This window comes from Panulirus ornatus, chromosome 34 (genome assembly GCF_036320965.1).
Source record: "Panulirus ornatus isolate Po-2019 chromosome 34, ASM3632096v1, whole genome shotgun sequence".
NCBI classification, from domain to species: domain Eukaryota; kingdom Metazoa; phylum Arthropoda; class Malacostraca; order Decapoda; family Palinuridae; genus Panulirus; species Panulirus ornatus.
Window position 1 is genome coordinate 17,762,873 of NC_092257.1, and position 17,766 is coordinate 17,780,638.

General features: G+C 45.3%; 1 protein-coding gene across 1 annotated transcript in view; it reads left to right on the forward strand.

The window, feature by feature from the left end:
- The first annotated feature begins 1,216 nt into the window (after positions 1-1,216).
- Positions 1,217-17,766, forward strand: part of LOC139760005 (kinesin-2b-like) — a 58,381-nt gene continuing 41,831 nt past the window's right edge. Inside the window, exon 1 of the mRNA XM_071682748.1 lies at positions 1,217-3,783. The gene's annotated coding sequence lies outside the window, so the exon portion shown is untranslated. The remainder of the gene's footprint in view (positions 3,784-17,766) is intronic.

A 17,766-nucleotide genomic window follows, 5' to 3' on the forward strand; every position in this document is an offset into this window, starting at 1 on the left:
CGCCAGTGTTTAGTTTAAGGATTACCGTGACGAGAGGCGGGATTAATACAATGCTGGCCGTCTGCTGGCCTGCAGCCACCGTCCCCGACGGCTCTGCACCTCACCAACATATCCTTCCGACCAGCGGCCTCGTCCCTAGCAGTTATGTACCTCACTAACACATCCCTTCAGCCAGCGTCCTCGTCCCAAGCAGCTCTGCTCCTTGACAACAAACTCCCAAGACTTACATGAATCATGTATCGTACCTACAAGTTTCATCTTAACGGCGACTTATCCAGTCGCTCCCCTCGACCTACTTAAACCCTGCGTCGATCACCAGTCGATCACACTCCTAAGCGTGACCCAACCTTTCAACCATTTTTTGAAAGCAACGCTGGAAGGCTTCGACTGTGAACTGATCGAGTTCCGCCATCACATTATCGTGTATAGTTGGAATGTCATCAAATCTACCTATCAACTTCATAAATCCCTCTATATTTCAGTGATAGAAGAACGTCAAGAAAACAATTTAGAACATTATATTACTCCGCAAAATTAAACGTGAAAATTAAAATTTTTAAAAAATTCGGGGCGTCCGTCAAAATTGACGAAAATACGCCCATAATATTGTAAACAATACTTCAATAACGAATAGTCGACGAACTCAATAGCTACACAACACATGGTAATCTGGTGCCTACGCAAGCACCTCTCCTTGCTTCTGGTCCACACACCAGCCAGATGGTCCATCTGGTGAGGATGTCTGCGGGGGCGAGGCTGCTCTCGACGCCCAAGTAGACGCCCAAGTAGGTTGCCGCAGCAGGTGGCCGGGGCAGAGGGGGGGAGGGACACCACGGAAGGAACGGCATGAATTCTTTGATCTGGTTCCGTCTGGTGTGTGTTTACGGTGATAGTATCCCAGGGGGAAAGGACCGGTGCGGGTGACATCTACCACATATTTGTGACAGTTAAAAGGTGCGGTCACCCCGTCTGATGTGGAAATTATTTCACCATTCCCAAGGATTATGTCATGGGTTCACAACACTGAGTGACTTATGTAAGAGACAAAGTTTGGCCCCAAGTGTTGAGCAAAACAGTATCCTATCCATCTGATTACATTTCTACCTATCTTATTTCTTGTAGAGTCAAGTTCAGGTTTCAAAATTTTATTCTCGAAAGATAAGTGACCCCATATACATCACTGTTCGAGGTTCGATTGTCTGGCGTTAAAGCCCCCTAAGTTACAAGCTGGTTCAAGTATACGTACAATCTTGTAGTACTATGGAATAATAAGCTTACTACGTCGAGGTGGAAAGACCTAAGTGGTGGCCTGATTGAGGATGTGAGGAGGCGGCAAGGGGAGTCAGTATCAACTTAGCAAAGCGCATCAAATGGGGAAGAAGGTGGAGCAGTCAAGACGTGGACTTCTCGCGAGATCACAAACACAAACGGTGGGTCGCACGTCAACATGGGTAACAGGGACATATGTTCAGTGAAGTATAGAGTTGGAGTAAGGTGACAATGCCTAGTTACAATTAACCTGGTACCAAATTTATAGTTTATTCCTAATGAAGCAATGAAACATCATCCATAATTGCTCGGTCTTCTGCAGGAGAGTGCGCATGCAACTCCACACTATATCTTGACACCTTCAGATTCTCCTGACTTAACCCGAACAGCTGATGTTAAAGATTCTTTAGGCTTTACGGCTGCGTCACACAACTATTTCTTGCGTCAATATCTTTCTTCGTCCCCTTTTTTTTTCTAAGAGCTCTGTCACATACTCGAGAAGAACCATCGAGCCAGTCACTTAGTTTACAATATGGCGCTGATTGTTGAGGAGTCTGTGGTTAACTAAACTTTCTTGTACCTGTAAGGCTGTGCAGAAAGATCAAGCAGGCTAAAAATCGTATCTGGGTACGTTCAATGGATGGCGCGAAGAGAAAACGTAAGTATAAATCATATACGTAACTGGAAAGTTCAGAGACGGCTTTTCTAAGCACGGAGAGAAACCCAAGTTTAAATCGCATAAGTAACATGGAGTGTTCAAAGAACTCTTCTCTACGCGACACGTTATCTTACTGTACGCTTACCTATTCGTAGACTTTTGTTGCATACAGACGATCTCCGATGTCCTATAAACAACGATACGACCTTGTATATTAAATAAGGCATTCTTCGGAGAAGCATCTCCACGCTGGGGTGAATGCTACGACATCCATGGCGTGTTTGCCGCGCAAGAGGTAAACAAATGAGATGTTTTGCGATTATTAAAATAATTACAATAAATTTGGACTTCTTCAATTGAAAACATACGTTATAGAAGTTTACTTACGTCATACTTCTTATTACTTTTAAAGTATTATACATTTTATATAAATGAAAATTTCCATTGAGAAGTATATGTCTTCCACTGACTACGAACATTTTTTTTTTTTCGACAGCTCGGGAATATGGCGAACCATTTCGTATTGCTCGATGGGCCGTGACATTGACGTAAATTCATGAAAAATCGACACCAAAACTGAAACAAAAAGTGTTAAAGTGACACCGCCTACCTTACCCATATCTTTATCCCATCCCGTCCCCATATATGGAAAATAGAAGCGAGTTTAACTAAAATGGGGACGACTAGGTTGAAAATCCTTTTCGGCTCTGTTTAATTCGGATCTTTTGTGTTAATGAGTGTGGAAGCCTATGCAGAAACATTCTGCCTATATGGTGATGCAATTTATGTTACTTCATGTCATAACGGAGACTAATACAGCATTGCCAACATGACCTCATGCATCCCAGCACGCAGCACCTGTACACAAGTCGTTGCTCCGCCCATCCTTTCGCTGGCGTCTACGTCCATGTGGACCTGCAGTTAAAACTTAGCTATCAATAAATAGAAAAATAAGTAACATTCTCTGTGAGCTTTAAAAGCTGTTTACTTAATCAGAACAGAAAATCGAGACTAAGACTTTTATTTGTGAATAACAACCCAGCCCAAATGGTCAAACTGCTGATCATGACCCTTTACTGCCTGGCCCCGCCAATACTCCAGGACCCTGTCCCTGTCAGTCCTTCTCTGGCCTCCCTGGTGGAACTACGTACGACGAACACAGTACAGTATGGAGGGAAGACATGTGATACATATTTTAAATACGTGAATACAGTCAAGTGAAGATGAATGTAAAACAACGATAACGTTAGTGATCAGAAAGTCCAGTGGTTGTGCTAGTTTCGCCATCATCGTGAACTGTCAAAAAATAACGAAATTCATAGTGCAAGTGATTCATTTTTCAACAGAAAAAAGAATAGAAACGGTGTAACAAATGACAGAAATACTGTTCAATTCCAGACGGTACAAAATGTTTAAGCAAGCATTTACAAATTAGTGTTTATGAACCCACATGACCGAGTTAGGAGTGATGCAAAAAAGTGCCACATTCAATCTTGTGTGGGTCTGGTCAGAGTGATCTTTGCCTTAAGATTGTTAGCTGCACCATGCTCGTATGTCACTTAATAACCACATTAAATAACGGTACATGATTTGAAGTGTTGAAAAATACGAGAAAAGTGAGAATGAACACCAGGAAAAACTTTAGAATAAACAGTTTGTGAAGAAAAGATGAAATTACTGTAGTGTATTGTATATGGTGAACAGTTTGGTGAAAATGTTGCGTAGGCATTATACCCTTGGGAAGTATCTGACAGTGTAATTACCTGGAAATTTTGAAAAAGTGATTAATTGCCTTAAGAGTTTGGTCATTTATGACTGGTGGCTGTCACTTCACTACTACTGCCGGCCGGTTGAAGGTAAGTAACGAACGTATTTTCTTATTTACTACTTGCTTGCTTTTTTATCTAAATGCCCCGCTTTCACCTAGAAATTTTAAGGGACGCGAGAAAGTCAGGTTTTGAGATAATGAGCTCAAATTTCCCTCTTTTCCTGAAGTACCTTTTACTGTAAGGAACTGTTGCAGCCGCAATGCAAGTATTCATAAATATCGAAGGTAAGATATGATTTTGAATTCTAAATATATTTGTTTTTTAGTTTGGCTTATTACCAACAGTGCGTTGACTAATATTATCATTGCTATTTCACTTTTTCAATTTAATGCATCATATTTTCATTTATGCTTATTACAATGTACATTATATCATCATGTGTCTTGAACTTAATCGAGTAGGTAATTTATTTCAAATCTATGAAAAGAAAGGCGTATGGACGATACTTACAAGGAAGGAATGCAAATGACTGGGAGATGTATAAGAGAAAGCGGCATGAGGTCAAGAGGAAGGTGCAAGGGTTGAAAAAGTGGGCAAATGAGTTAGGGTGAGAGAGTATAATTAAATTTTAGGGAGAATAAAAAGACGTTTTCGAATGAGGTAAATAACGTGCGAAAGACAAGAGAACAAATGGGAACATCACTGAAGGGTGGCATTGGGGGAAGTGATAACAGATAGTATGAAGTGAGGAGTTGGAGTGAGTATTTTGAAGGTTTGTTGAATGTGTTTGATGATAGAGTGGTAGATATAGAATGTTTTGTTCAGGGTGGTGTGCGAAGTTAGAGGGTCAGGGAGAATGGCTAGGATAAAATTAAAGAGGTAGGGAAAGCCTTGTGAAAGATCAAATCCGACAAGGCGGCGGGTTTGGATGGTACTGCAGTTGAGTTTATTAAGAAAGGGGGTGACAGTCTTGCTGATTAGTTGGTAAGGATATTCATTGTATGCATGGATCATGGTGAAATGCCTGAGGATTGGCGGAATGCATGTATAGTGCCATTGTACAAAGGCAAAGGAGATAAAGGTAAGTGTTCAAACTACAGAGCCATAAGTTTGTTGAGTATTCCTGGAAAATTGTATGGAAGGGTATCGATTGAAAGAGTAAAGTCATGAACAGAGCATCAGATTGGGAAGGAGCAGTGTGGTTTCAGGAGTGGTAAAGGATGTGTGGATCAGGTGTTTGCTTTCAAGAATGTGTGAGAAATATTTGAAAAACAGATGGACTTGTATGTGGCATTTATGGATCTGGAGAAGGCATATGGTAGGGTTGATAGAGATGCTTCGTGAGGGTTAATAGAGATGCTTCGTGAGGGTTAATAGAGATGCTTTGTGAAAGGTCTTAAGAGTATATGATGTGGGAGGTAAGCTGATAAAACAGTGAAAAGTTTTTATCAAGGATGTAAGGCATGTGTACGAGTAGGAAGAGAGGAGAGTGACTAGTTTCCAGTGAAGGTCGGTTTGCGGCAGGGGTGTGTGATGACTCCATGGTTGTTAAATTTGTTTATGGATGGGGTGGTTAGGGAGGTAAATGCAAGAGTTTTGGAGAGAGGGGCGAGTATACAGTCTGTTGGGGATAAGAGGGCCTGGGAAGTGGGTCAGTTGTTGTTTGCCGATGATACAACTCTTGTGGCTGATTCAAGTGAGAAACTGCAGAAGTTGGTGACTGAGTTTGGAAAAGTGTGTGAAAGGAGAAAATTCAGAGTAAATGGGAATAAGAGCTAGGTTATTAGGTTCAGCTGGGTTGAGGGACAAGTTAATTGGGATGTAAGTTTGGATGTAGAAAGTTTGGAGGCAGTGAAGTGTTTTAGATATCTGAAAGAGGACTTGGCAGCGAATGGTACCACGAAAGCGGAAGTGAGTCACAGGATGGGCGAGGGGGCGAAGGTTCTGGGAGCGATGAAGATATGTGGAAGGAGAGAATGCTATCTCAGAAAGCAAAAATGGGTATGTTTGAAGGAATAGTGGTTCCAGCAATGTGTATGGTTGCGAGCAATAGGCTATAGATAAGGTTGTACGGAGGATGGTGCATGTGTTGAAAATGAAATGTGTGAGGATAATGTGTGGTGTGGTGGTTTGATCGAGTAAGTAATGAAAGGGTAAAAGAAATGTGTGGTTGAGAGAGCAGAAGAGGGTGTGTTAAATTGGTTTCGACATATGGAGAGAATCAGTGAGGAAAGGTTGACAAAGAAAATCCCAGCGAGAAGATTAATAAGTAAACGTTCATTAGGGTATAGTGTACTGTCGGCCAATATTATTTTACGTTATAAACATGTACGCATTATAATAGAGTTGGAGGGAACCGACGTCAATTCTTTCTTTTGGTTACTGAAGAGATGTGGTTACTTTAACGATGCTTCTGGACCTGCCTCACCTCCGATCGTTAGCATTGCACTGGTGTGCTTGTCTGTCCTCAGCAACACCCAGGTTAGGATCAGCTGCACACGTTCCAGCACCTGCTGTGCTACTCCCTCGGGCAAAACACTTTCTTTGAGGGACAGTCCCTGGCAGAAAGGCTGAGTGAGCTCCAGCCTAAGTGACATCCACTTAATTTTGGGCAGCATTGATTTTTCATTTTGCCGGTATCCCCGGCAAATGTGTTGTGCACCCCATGCTCATCCTGTGAGCGGCAGTTCAAAAAGATTACAAAGGTCACAAAGTGGTCGTAGTCAGACCCCCAGAGGGCTGATATTCGAGATAAAGAGTGTTACATAGTGGGTTCGTTGCATAAGCCATAGTCTTTTATGTAGTAAGTTTTTACCGACTAGATGCAAATAGTGGATACAGTGAGAATTTTAGGTTTCTTGTTATCAACAATGAGGAGTTACTGATGGTGGAGCCTAGACATCAGGGTGGTGGAGCCTGGGCAAAAGTGGTGGCGGAGCCTGGGCAGCAGTGGTGTGGAGCCTAGGCAGCACTGGTGGTGCAGCCTGGTCAGCAGTGATGGTGGAGCCTGGGCAGCAGTGGTGGTGGAGCCTGGGCAGCAGTGGTGGTGGAACCAGGGCAGCAGTGATGGTGGAGCCTGGTCAGCAGTGGTGGTGCTGCCTAGGCAGCAGTGGTGGTGGAGCCTGGGCAGCAGTGGTGGTGAAGCCTGGTCAGCAGTGATGGTGGAGCCTGGGCAAAAGTGGTGTGGAGCTTGGGCGGCAGTGGTGTGGAGCCTGGGCAGCAGGTTGGTGGAGCCTGGAAAGCAGAGTGGTGGAGCCTGGAAAGCAGGGTGGTGGAGCCTGGTCGGCATCACTGAGGGTGAACCAGTGGGAGAGTGTGACCCCTCTGGCCGGAGAGAAGCCATGCGTGTGTACCACGCTTTCTCTTAACTGCTGCCCCACCTCCTGCTCACCAGCATGCCTGACCGCTTCCCTGCTCACCTGTCTACACGCCTGCTACCTCGCCTGCTGCTCACCAGTCTACTCGCCTGCTACCATCATCTCCTGCTCACCAGTCTACCCGCCTGCTACCCCACCTGCTGCTCACCAGCCAGCCTACCTGCTACCCCGAGCTATTAGTGATTAATTTGCCCACCATGCAAGAGAAGTGAGGGGTGATTTGATTGCATCTCGTAGTTTTTAAAGCAGTTTCTTGAGGCACACAATGAGATATTCACTGAAATATGTAACTATAAAACAACCAGGGGCCGTAACTTGAAACTATGCAAGAAACTTGTAAGAAAATATGTAAAGAAATATTTTTCATCATGAAATTAGTGGATGAATAGAATGACCAGAGTTATGAGATTGTGAATGTGGACGGCTTACAATAGTTTTATGAATTGTATGATAGAAAAAATCAATAGATAGGACCCCCCTAAAAGTACTATTACATAATTACCTAAAAAAGGTAACACACACTGATGTATATGTATATAAAGTCAGGTATTGTTTCCATCGTAAGTAATAAACTGTCTAGCTGCACCCAGTATGCACATCACTGTCGGACCACCGTTTATCTGTATGAGTATCATTATCAGGTTATATCTGTCTGTCTAATAACCCGTCTAACATGGTCTACTTCCATCGCACTGGTTGGACCCGCCTGCTGCTGACATAGTCACTTCACGTGAAGATGAATGTGGACTGGTTTTAGTTACACTTTCAAACACGCCAACTGCATTTGAATGATCATCTGTCACTCAACTGGGAAGTTCTCGTATCACCAAACAATTAACTCGAGGCCAAAAATGCTTCCCGAACTGACCTCTTTACCACTATCTCAATCCTTCAACTCGAGCAATGAGCCACAGTAATACAGCTGTACTTAGTACCATCTCTCTCCTCATCTGTTTACAACACCCTCACCTGTGCCGCAGTCGCATGGTTCTTTGGCAGCCCCTCCCCACTTTTCTTTTTCCTTGTTTAACATTACCTGACGGTGGGGGAGAAACTCGTAGGAGTGCACGTTTGCTGCACGCTGCACGGGGCAGCGCGATTCTACAAGCAGGAGGCACTCTCCGGTGGCCCACAGAACAGGCGACTCACGGCCCGCCTCTCCCCTCCTCCAGCTATCATATTGCTCACCTGTACACGTACATAACATTGGAAATTTGTCTGAGCTGCCACCGAGACGCATCCATTTCTCCAAAAGGGAGTCTTTGTTATTGGTAATCAATGGTGGCTTTGGCCCAACCTCCTCCGAATGATGTCACTCTCCTCGTTGTGGATTTCGGACAGCACCTGTTCCCGTGTGCGTCCCACTGCTTGGACCTTCGGCGGGCTTGGCGCCTGCCGCTCCACAAAAACATATTCCTGGACCAAGTTATGCAAGGCAGAGGGTTTTTTTTTTGTCTGCCTGATGTTACCGTGCCAGCCACCCCGACCCGCCGCCGGTACTCGGACCGTAGATATGGCCGGCTCCTGCCACACACAGCTGTGCCAGCCATTGTTCTCAGGGTTTCCCGCTTGCCCTGAGGTCTTCGAAGGGTGACCCTGAACTAACCTTATCTTGGATATATTTTACTTATCATCACTCAGGACGATTCTAGAATATCTCAACTTTTTTTTTACATTACAAAATATTTCAATACTTCTATAATATCTTGGGTTGCCACAATTATACGACCCCATTTTTCCACGCTTCGTACCCAACCTCACGGGTTTCAGAACAGCACATTTGATTGGTTGCGCCCCGATGTATCGCCCACTTGCGTGAGGATAACATGCAATAACTTCGCGTTTACAGTCTGGCACACAGTCAGCGGTTACCTGTGCATGGTTGGTATACATGGAGCTGACGGAAGGCAACGAAGGCTTACTGGAGTACCCAGCATGTACACGAGGGGCAGGACGACCGGAGCTGGTCATCTCTGTTCACATAAGACGACCCCCCCCCCCCCCCCCCCCACACACACACACACACACACACACACACCACCGCCAGACACAACTAAAATCATTTTGTCTGTCAAACCAGAGATGGGATTATTATTTTTTTCCTGTGGATTTTCTATGAATTTATAGCTCTTGAATGAAGTACGAGTGAGTGAAGAAGTCAGTTTCGGCATTACTGTCACCAGAATGTGGGAGATGATGATGATGATGATATGATAATAATAACAATTATATTAATAATAATAATAATAATAATAATAATAATAATAATAATAATAATAATACGCAAACAGTGACCAGGCTGACAGTGAAACAAAAAAAAATCTATGGTCGGTCGTGGAGAAGCAAAAAGTTTCAAAGTACGTTCTGTATAGCACCAGTAAGTCTCTCGCAACACAGGTCTTGTGTTATACAACTAACACGTTCCTTCACTCTCAAAGTTAACGCTGTTAAAGCTGTAAGAAGCAAGGGGGGGGGGGGTGTAGATCACAAAGGCAGTAACTATAGAAGCAGCCATGGCTAGGCTTGATTACTAATATCCTCTACCCCACAGGCCATCCTTGGGTCTGATACAACCCGCTGTGATAGGGAAGGAGAGGGGGGGGGGGACCTCTCTCTCTATATGAGTTCATCAAGAGGCAACACTTGCATGACCAACCTAATGCTTCATACTGTCTCTGCAGCCAAGGTGGATATCTTAACACCCGGTGAGAGAGAGAGAGAGAGAGAGAGAGAGAGAGAGAGAGAGAGAGAGAGAGAGAGAGAGAGAGAGAGAGAGAGAGAGTGTCTTAGCGTGCATGTTCAGTGTCAAGCCTCACGGAGCCCTTCATGTCCTGGAACACGAGAGATTATGTGATAAAGTATCCACCATGAGTGTCCGTATTTACCCTTCGAGTGTATACACGACCTCCCACCTCAACTGCATCAGGGAGACACAAGCTGCGTCTGTGTGGTGGTGTCAGATCCAGCAGCAGATAAGGTGCTGGCGATGACGTGCCACCTGAACAATGGCAGACCAGACCCTTAAGTCTCTAGTAAGAGACCCGACTACCCTTGTAAGCTGAAAACCTGCTGCCACACATGATCATCAGTTACAAGATTACCAGAGCCATCGTAAGGTCTAGGTCTGGTAAGGTGTAACATCTGCTGCAGGAGGAGCTAGATGTGTTCCTACGAGAGGCACAACGTCCAGTGATGTGATACTGGGTGGCACAAGGCGCCACTGGCTCACTGCCACACAGCTTACCCATGAACCTGGAGACACCAGCTTCCACTGAGTAACTACCACACAGCTTACCCATGAACCTGGAGACCATCAAGATAACAAGTTATGATCTAACACGACACAAATGAGGCAATGGTTAGTACCAGTGAGTATAATTACGGACAGAAGACATGGTACCTCTCATATTCATTTACAGTTGAAGTCCATCGAAAGTTGGAAGGAAATTATATGCTGCAACAGATCTTTGGATAGATGCAAACTTTTATGCCAGTGTCTCAAACCTGCCCTTTCCCTTCTGAAAAAAAATAAGATCCTGTTAGACAACATACGCAACTGTGCACTAGACTATCTAGTAACTAACAAGGAACAAATGTAAATATACCTCTGGTTGGAATAATAACTGATCAATCGTCTTTGAACAAATATGTACGAGACGATGACTTGTGACAATTTCAACAACACCGCAGAATTAAGGAAGACTCAGCTTACACCTGTCAACACTGCAATCATTGTAAAGCACCTGGGTTAACAGTAAACACCAGGAAATTATCTCCAACAAATCTCTGCAGTCAATCTACATTACTGTTTTTACCCCACATGTTCAATCAGTGGTCAGTAAACCAGTTATATGTTATATCAATAACTCTAAGCTTGTAAAACAAAAAATTTGGTACGCCAGAGTAACGGGAAGATGAATAAACCACCAATCATATTTCGAAATGAGAGTGTGAAAGATCCGTCAGTAAACATATCTGATGACCTTACCTTTAGCGGCCGCAACAGAGCAACAGTTGCCTCTTCTAACACACCGCTAGACTGGGTTCCAGACATGGGAAGAGAAAGCAACTGATGATGCTCTTCAAGTTAGCAACACTCTCCCAGACATGATAGCGCTACGTGCTAACATCACCTTTCAGGAGGGACGAAATCGCAGAGCTAGATAATGTGCGATGATGATTTATATCCCCGTTTGTTAAGAAACTGAACTCCTGGGAATGACTGAAAACACTGAGGTTGTACTCTCTGCACAGCAGATGGGAGAAGTGGATCATAATTTGCTGTTGGAAAATCCTACAAGGCATCGTTCTCAACTTACATCTAAAATTAGTTTTTTGCTGGCAAGACAGGCCATGGAGGACCAAAATATTACCCCTAAGGTCAAAAGTTGTAATAAGCTCAGTGAGGAAAAACATGCTAAACATTCGTGACCTAATTATGTTCGGGACATTGCCTATAGCCATTAGGAACCAGTACTGAGGACTGTACAATGGAGAATTTTTAAAAGGGTCCTTCGTCAGTACTATAAAGTGTTCCACTAGGGTTTACATCACAGGCCGTGTGGACTCCCCATACTGAATCCTCAAACAGTAACAAAGAGCACACATAGCATTTGATAAGCAATGCTTAGGTCAACCCCTACAGTTGTACATCCAGTTCCATGACCAGACCTCCAGCAGGATCACTTGCCATCCTTCTCCTCAGCATTACCCACACTCAAGCTGGGCTTTAGCTTACACAAGTGGCTTTCAGACGTGCATGAAAGCCAAAGGGAAATGTCATCTCAGTTTCGTTATCCGGCCCACAATAACTTACAAATCTATACGGTCCAATATTCTTCCCAAGCAAGATAATGTTATCAAAAACAAGAATATTCCATTTCTCAGGGTCTCCCTCCACACACCAGTGGTTATGTTGTTGAACACTTCTTCGATGGTCAAGAGGTCTTCAAACACTCTTTCCTTCCCGTGTATAACACCTTCCGTCTGCTTCACAGACGCTTAACATAAAAGAGAAGGGGAAAATACAGGAGGAGCAGCCACCCAAATGCTGTGTTAGCCTAAAGAACAACCTCATTTATCTGCACCGAGTCTCGGAACTTTCTTAAGACGACGCTGGGAAAACGTTAAGGATGTGACAAGAACTGGTGATGCTAGTTCACCTGGTGTGTGGTCATGAGGATAACATGGGTTGTGGGGAAAGATGGTCAGCGAGGGCGGGTTGGGGAAGAAGGATAGAGGTTTGTGTGACGCTGGGGGTTGGTGAAGGGATAGACGGTGGTTGATGCAAGTGCCGGGAAGGATGGGTGGGGGTCACTGGGGTGCTGGACGGAGAAGGTGAGGGAGGCAAGCTACTGCGATAATGAACGTGGTGATCCACTGCCTGCCTGCCCGTGTAATGGCTGTCATCCTACTTGCCCACCTCTCCCCTTCACAAGCATCCCACCCTCCCCTGCCCTGCCTCGCCAATATGCCAATGTCGTCGCACACACCTCAGTCTCCTGTACAATTTATGGTGGCTGGAGGGGCTGTCTCCTTCCTCCACAGATGATGAGGTCAGGTAAGGACATTCCACGCCGTCACTCCTCTAACTCTGAAGCCTCTCTCTGACCTCCAGTCCTGTTCCCATCTTGTATTCTGCACAGGATGATGTCTTCGCTCCATCCCAAAGTTTGACATTTTTTTTCCTCGTTGAACATCATTATCATCTTGAAATGTCCGCTAAATGTGTCGAAACCATCTGGAAACGTTTCCCATGGCGTCCACAACAAACGCGAGGACGCACTACGGACTTCACGGATGAGGCAGCGGTGACCTGACTCGTCCACCTGGTCAGTACACCTGTACCTGAGTTCCCACGACAGACCAGAAAAAGGAAAAAAACAGAGCCAGGCGCAACGTTTCTTTCTTCCAACGATACACCACAGATAAAAGAGGAAGGTTATAATGCGTCTTATTAGCACAACCTGTTCCGTAAGATCACTATTGTGTTCCATATGGAGGAGGCAGCACAAGGTACATGAGACGCGACTGATGTTGATGATAGTACCGAACGTTTGCTCTGTCACCCTGATAGTACTAGTGTTGGGTGTGATGCATCGATACGCCTGACTTACGAGTTCTTATGACGATATGGTAAAACCTGAAGGCAGGGCTGGAGCGTAGCCCTCACTGCAGGAAAACCTAGAGTTACGAAGAACGAGTTGTGTGAGTTAGGTGCTGTCAGTTTTATGGAGAGGATTATATGCCTGTGGAATGAATGCCAGCAGTCCACGTAAGGGGGGGGGGGGGCAGAGAGAAAAGACAGCTAACTGGGCCAAAGGAGTAAAACCTGACAACAACTGCGCAGCCGCCACTAACTCTCCCGATGCCCAGGAGGGTAGTACCGGTGAATATACCAACCTGGTCGGTGCCTGCCTGCCGTGCCACCCACTACAGTGGACAGAAAACAAGAGATTGTAGGCAGGTGGTGCCGCACGCCTGTGTCCCAGAACTAACCCTCCATTGCTAGGATGTGATACACCTCTCAGAGACACCATTGCTGTATGGCCCTTCTTACATGTACTGGTAAAATACGGTGTTATAGGAACACACAGCCGACGATGACCAGTTAACCAATATACTCTTGTAAACATCGGCAAGTTTCAGCATCGGAAGTTAAGAACCATAACATCATCATCTTCCAAGTCATTATCATGCTAGGAATTTCACATCCTGCACAGTTTTAGAGCGTATCGTAACTTCGCAAAGTTCACTTTTCCACCCCCCTGACGCTGTCGAAACAAAAAAAAATCGTTATAAATAAGGAATTTAGAACAAAAACTCCTAATTCATGCCCAAACTTTGGCTAGTCCCCAACACAAAGTTAAATGCAGGATTCCACTAACCCTCCTGCACTAAACGGGTCATTTAATCCTTATTTCTTTATGAATATGCATAAGCCATTGAATTCGCCATTAAATCTTCCTTTCAGCTTCACTCCATTTCTTCCTTGGCACTCTAAACTGGCCATTTAGCCCCCCCCCCCCCCTTCTTTTACCATGACTAGGTTTACTCTCATGCCTTTCAGATTTGTCTTTCAGTCTTCACATCAGCAGACCACTACTGCCCTGCCTTCCTCCACCCCGGCCGTACATCATCACCTCATCATCAACCCAGCAGGTGTTCCCCCACCCTAAACTGCAGAATACTTCGTTTATTACATCTGTACCTTTAAAGTCTGGCCTCTTCCCCAGCATGTTTATCTCTTCTTTAGCTGACCTCAGACTGTAGGTGCTGCCCCTAGATGGATCCTGGCTGACCTGAGACTGCAGGTGCTGCCTCCAGATGGATCCTGGCTGGCCTCAGACTGCAGGTGCTGCCTCCAGATGGATCCTGGCTTGCCTCAGACTGCAGGTGCTGCCTCCAGATGGATCCTGGCTGGCCTCAGACTGCAGGTGCTGCCTTCAGATGGATCCTGGCTGGCCTCAGACTGCAAGTGCTGCCTCCAGATGGATCATGGCTGGCCTCAGACTGCAGGTACTGCCTCCAGATGGATCCTGGCTTGCCTCAGACTGCAGGTACTGCCTCCAGATGGATCCTGGCTGGCCTCAGACTGCAGCAGTAGCGCCTCGCGTGCTTAACCTTATTGATCCCACACCTACACAACTCTGAGGGGTTACCTTGTTACACGTCTTCCTTCCGTTCCTACCTGCAGTCTTCTGGGACGTCATGAAATCTCATGAAACGGGCCGACCCACTGAGAATGACCAGCCAACAAGGAGGCACAGCCATACACAGTGGAGATGGAGGGACTAGGCGAGGGATGGGGGATGGTTGGCACAGTACCGCCCGTGCCTTCCCTCTCCATACCTCGACACCGCCAAAACATTGCCAGACTCACGCACGTTCAATACAGCCACCCATGAGCGCAGAACTCCAGTACTGTGAAGCCATTGTCTCCTCTCATCCTTCATCTCCAATATAACAATACTCACTATAGCCCTGGTCATAGTGAATCTCTGTGCTAGGTTTATCAAAAGTGATTCCGGTTTCCTCAACTACAGCCACATCTTCATTCATCCCTACCTCTTCTGTTTGTAAATTATATATTTCTCAACCCATCTCATCTATACCCAGAAATAGTTGAGTTTTTATATCAGAATCTCCTCTTAATCTAAGCTTATCAGGTACGACCGTTCATTATTTTTTTCTAAGCCACATCTCCCTGTATGCTTCCATTTTCCCAAGCTTATCTCCCAGCTCTTGCGTTAAGCATTATTTCTAAGTTTTCTTGACAACTCGCCGTCAGTATCTTGCTAAAGAACTATCTTTTTGTTAATCGAACACCAAAGACGTGTCCTGCTCCTCCACTCAGCTTGTGCAGCCATTGGTTGACCGGTATGGCGGCACCAGCCTCCTGCCTCGCCCATCACGGCTGCCCTCACACGGATGCCGCCAAAAGCACCCTCCTCACACACACACACACACACACACACCTGTTGCCGCTTCCTGCAAGTCTTCAAAATTAACTTCCGGCCGGAAGCAGCAGTGGCAGCAGTGAGGCGTCAAGCCGCATGTTACAAGCTCAGCAACACTCGCTCAGGCAGGTTACAATCACAGCAAGACTTGCTCAGGCGGGTTACATAAAGCAAGACTCACTCAGGCAATTATTGGCGTCTGATGATCCTGTAATGATCCATTTCCAGCGCGTCACCAGTTCTGACACATACAAACATAAGAATAAAAATTGGACTGGGTCTGAAGGCCCCTACGGGGCAATTCCTCCTCACACACTCCCATTCTCATTACGTAGCCATCCAATCACCCACTCCTTCTCTAAACGCTTTCCATTATCCTTATTTATCTTAGGGGTCTTTTCTGTGTATTGGAATGAGAGGGGTATGGAAACATGAGTGACAATAACAACACAGTGATTTATTGGTTAACATACATTGATCATACAGTCTACGGGAGGTTGTTTCATGAGGTACAGAACTTAGGTACGAAGGTAAGTTCAAGTGATATGTTGGAGGAAGGCTTGGCAGGAGTTCCGTGGTGCTAACGTAAGTACAGAAGGTAAGGCAGGCGCATGGCTGCCAGGTCTCGTGAAGCTTCTGCAGGAGAAGAGGCAAGCCGATGTCCTGAGTTAGTGGGCGGTTGCCTTTAAGTTTTGTGCGGCAGAAGGGTGTGGCCGTGCATCTCGTGGTTCAAGCTTCTCTTGGCGGGCGGTGGCGATGTACCAAATGAGTCCTGCCGAAGGAGGAGGTGGAAGTGTTACGATGCAGAGGTGCCACGGTGCAGCTACAAGAGATGTGGCATGTTAAGGTCCCAGAGTTAAGCAGCAGCAGCTGAAAATGACAAACCCAAGTCTAGTCTCTTTGCTGACCTCTGCAGCAGGTAACAGGCGGCTGTTGCGGAGGCGAGAGGCATGGCCGATATCCTACAGAAACTGCGGTTGAAGACGGGCATTAGCGATGAGGTAGCACTTAGGGTACAGTTCTTACTACCAACCATGGTTGTAGACTATGGACCACCACAACCATGGGAGCAGATTACGAGAACAGTAGCTCTGTGTGTCATCATCACCAATGTGAGCAGATATTCCGGGTAGGCCACCCTCGGCCACTCCCACACCTCGAGTACTGCTTTCTGTCATCTGATGGACAGAGTGAGGTGCGTGAGTGTATAACCAACATGGTGAAAACCTACGTTAGAAGGAAGTGGTAAAATGGAGCTCGCATCTCGAGCTGATGTGTCATTAGATCAAAAGGAAAGAAATAAAAACAAGTCAGCCATCAGTTGGCCAAACCAAGCATAAACAAACCAGCAAAGGAAATGGACCGAAGCAACATAGTCATCAATATTATTATAACGATAACAAGCTTATTCCACCTTCCGAGCCAGCCAGCGAAAACTACCGTGGGACGTTCGTGAACATTTCCATTTTACCTCCCTCGATATTACCGGGTCAGTGTGTACAGACTAACACAACTCGTGTGCGGTTTTAAAAACCAAAATCTTGAACACAACTGACTCCTTGTATATATTTCACTTGCTTCTTAGTATGAATACTATATGTAGCACTTATACTTCGTATGAATACTATCTGTACCACTTACAACTTTGTATCAGTATTATCAGTAGCCATCAAAAACAAAACCTATATGACTTTTGAAGGATTAGATTTATCCAGATGGTCATTAATAGCACGGTTACACCAAAGGTACTGTACAGTGGCATTCCATCGTTAGATAAAATGACTGATGTAAACATGAAAGGGAATTCTCGGCGAGCTACTGCTTCTCAAGATTACCGTGTTTATAAATACTGGCAGCACATGGACGGGCCGTTGCCACATCTCTGTTCCTTACACCGTAAGCTTGGAACTCTAAATCCCATTGTTTCTCCTCGTGCAGTACCAGTTGGGACCAACATAAAAGGCAGGTTTTCCATGTCAAAAACTCTTAGATCATTCGCCCTCTTTCATTCTTTTTCTCTCTTGTTTCTTTGGCCACTCTCCATCCTTCATTCAAGGCCTGGCCAGGACCAGAACTTTTGTCTTGTGCTGGAGTCGTCGACGTAAGAACATTAAGATGAAACAGTGCAAAACAATGCCGGTATGATTCATGCCTGTAGTTTAAAAACGAAATCATACCAAACGTAATAATTGTTTTGATACTGAGATTACCTTTTATCATATCACATTCGGCAT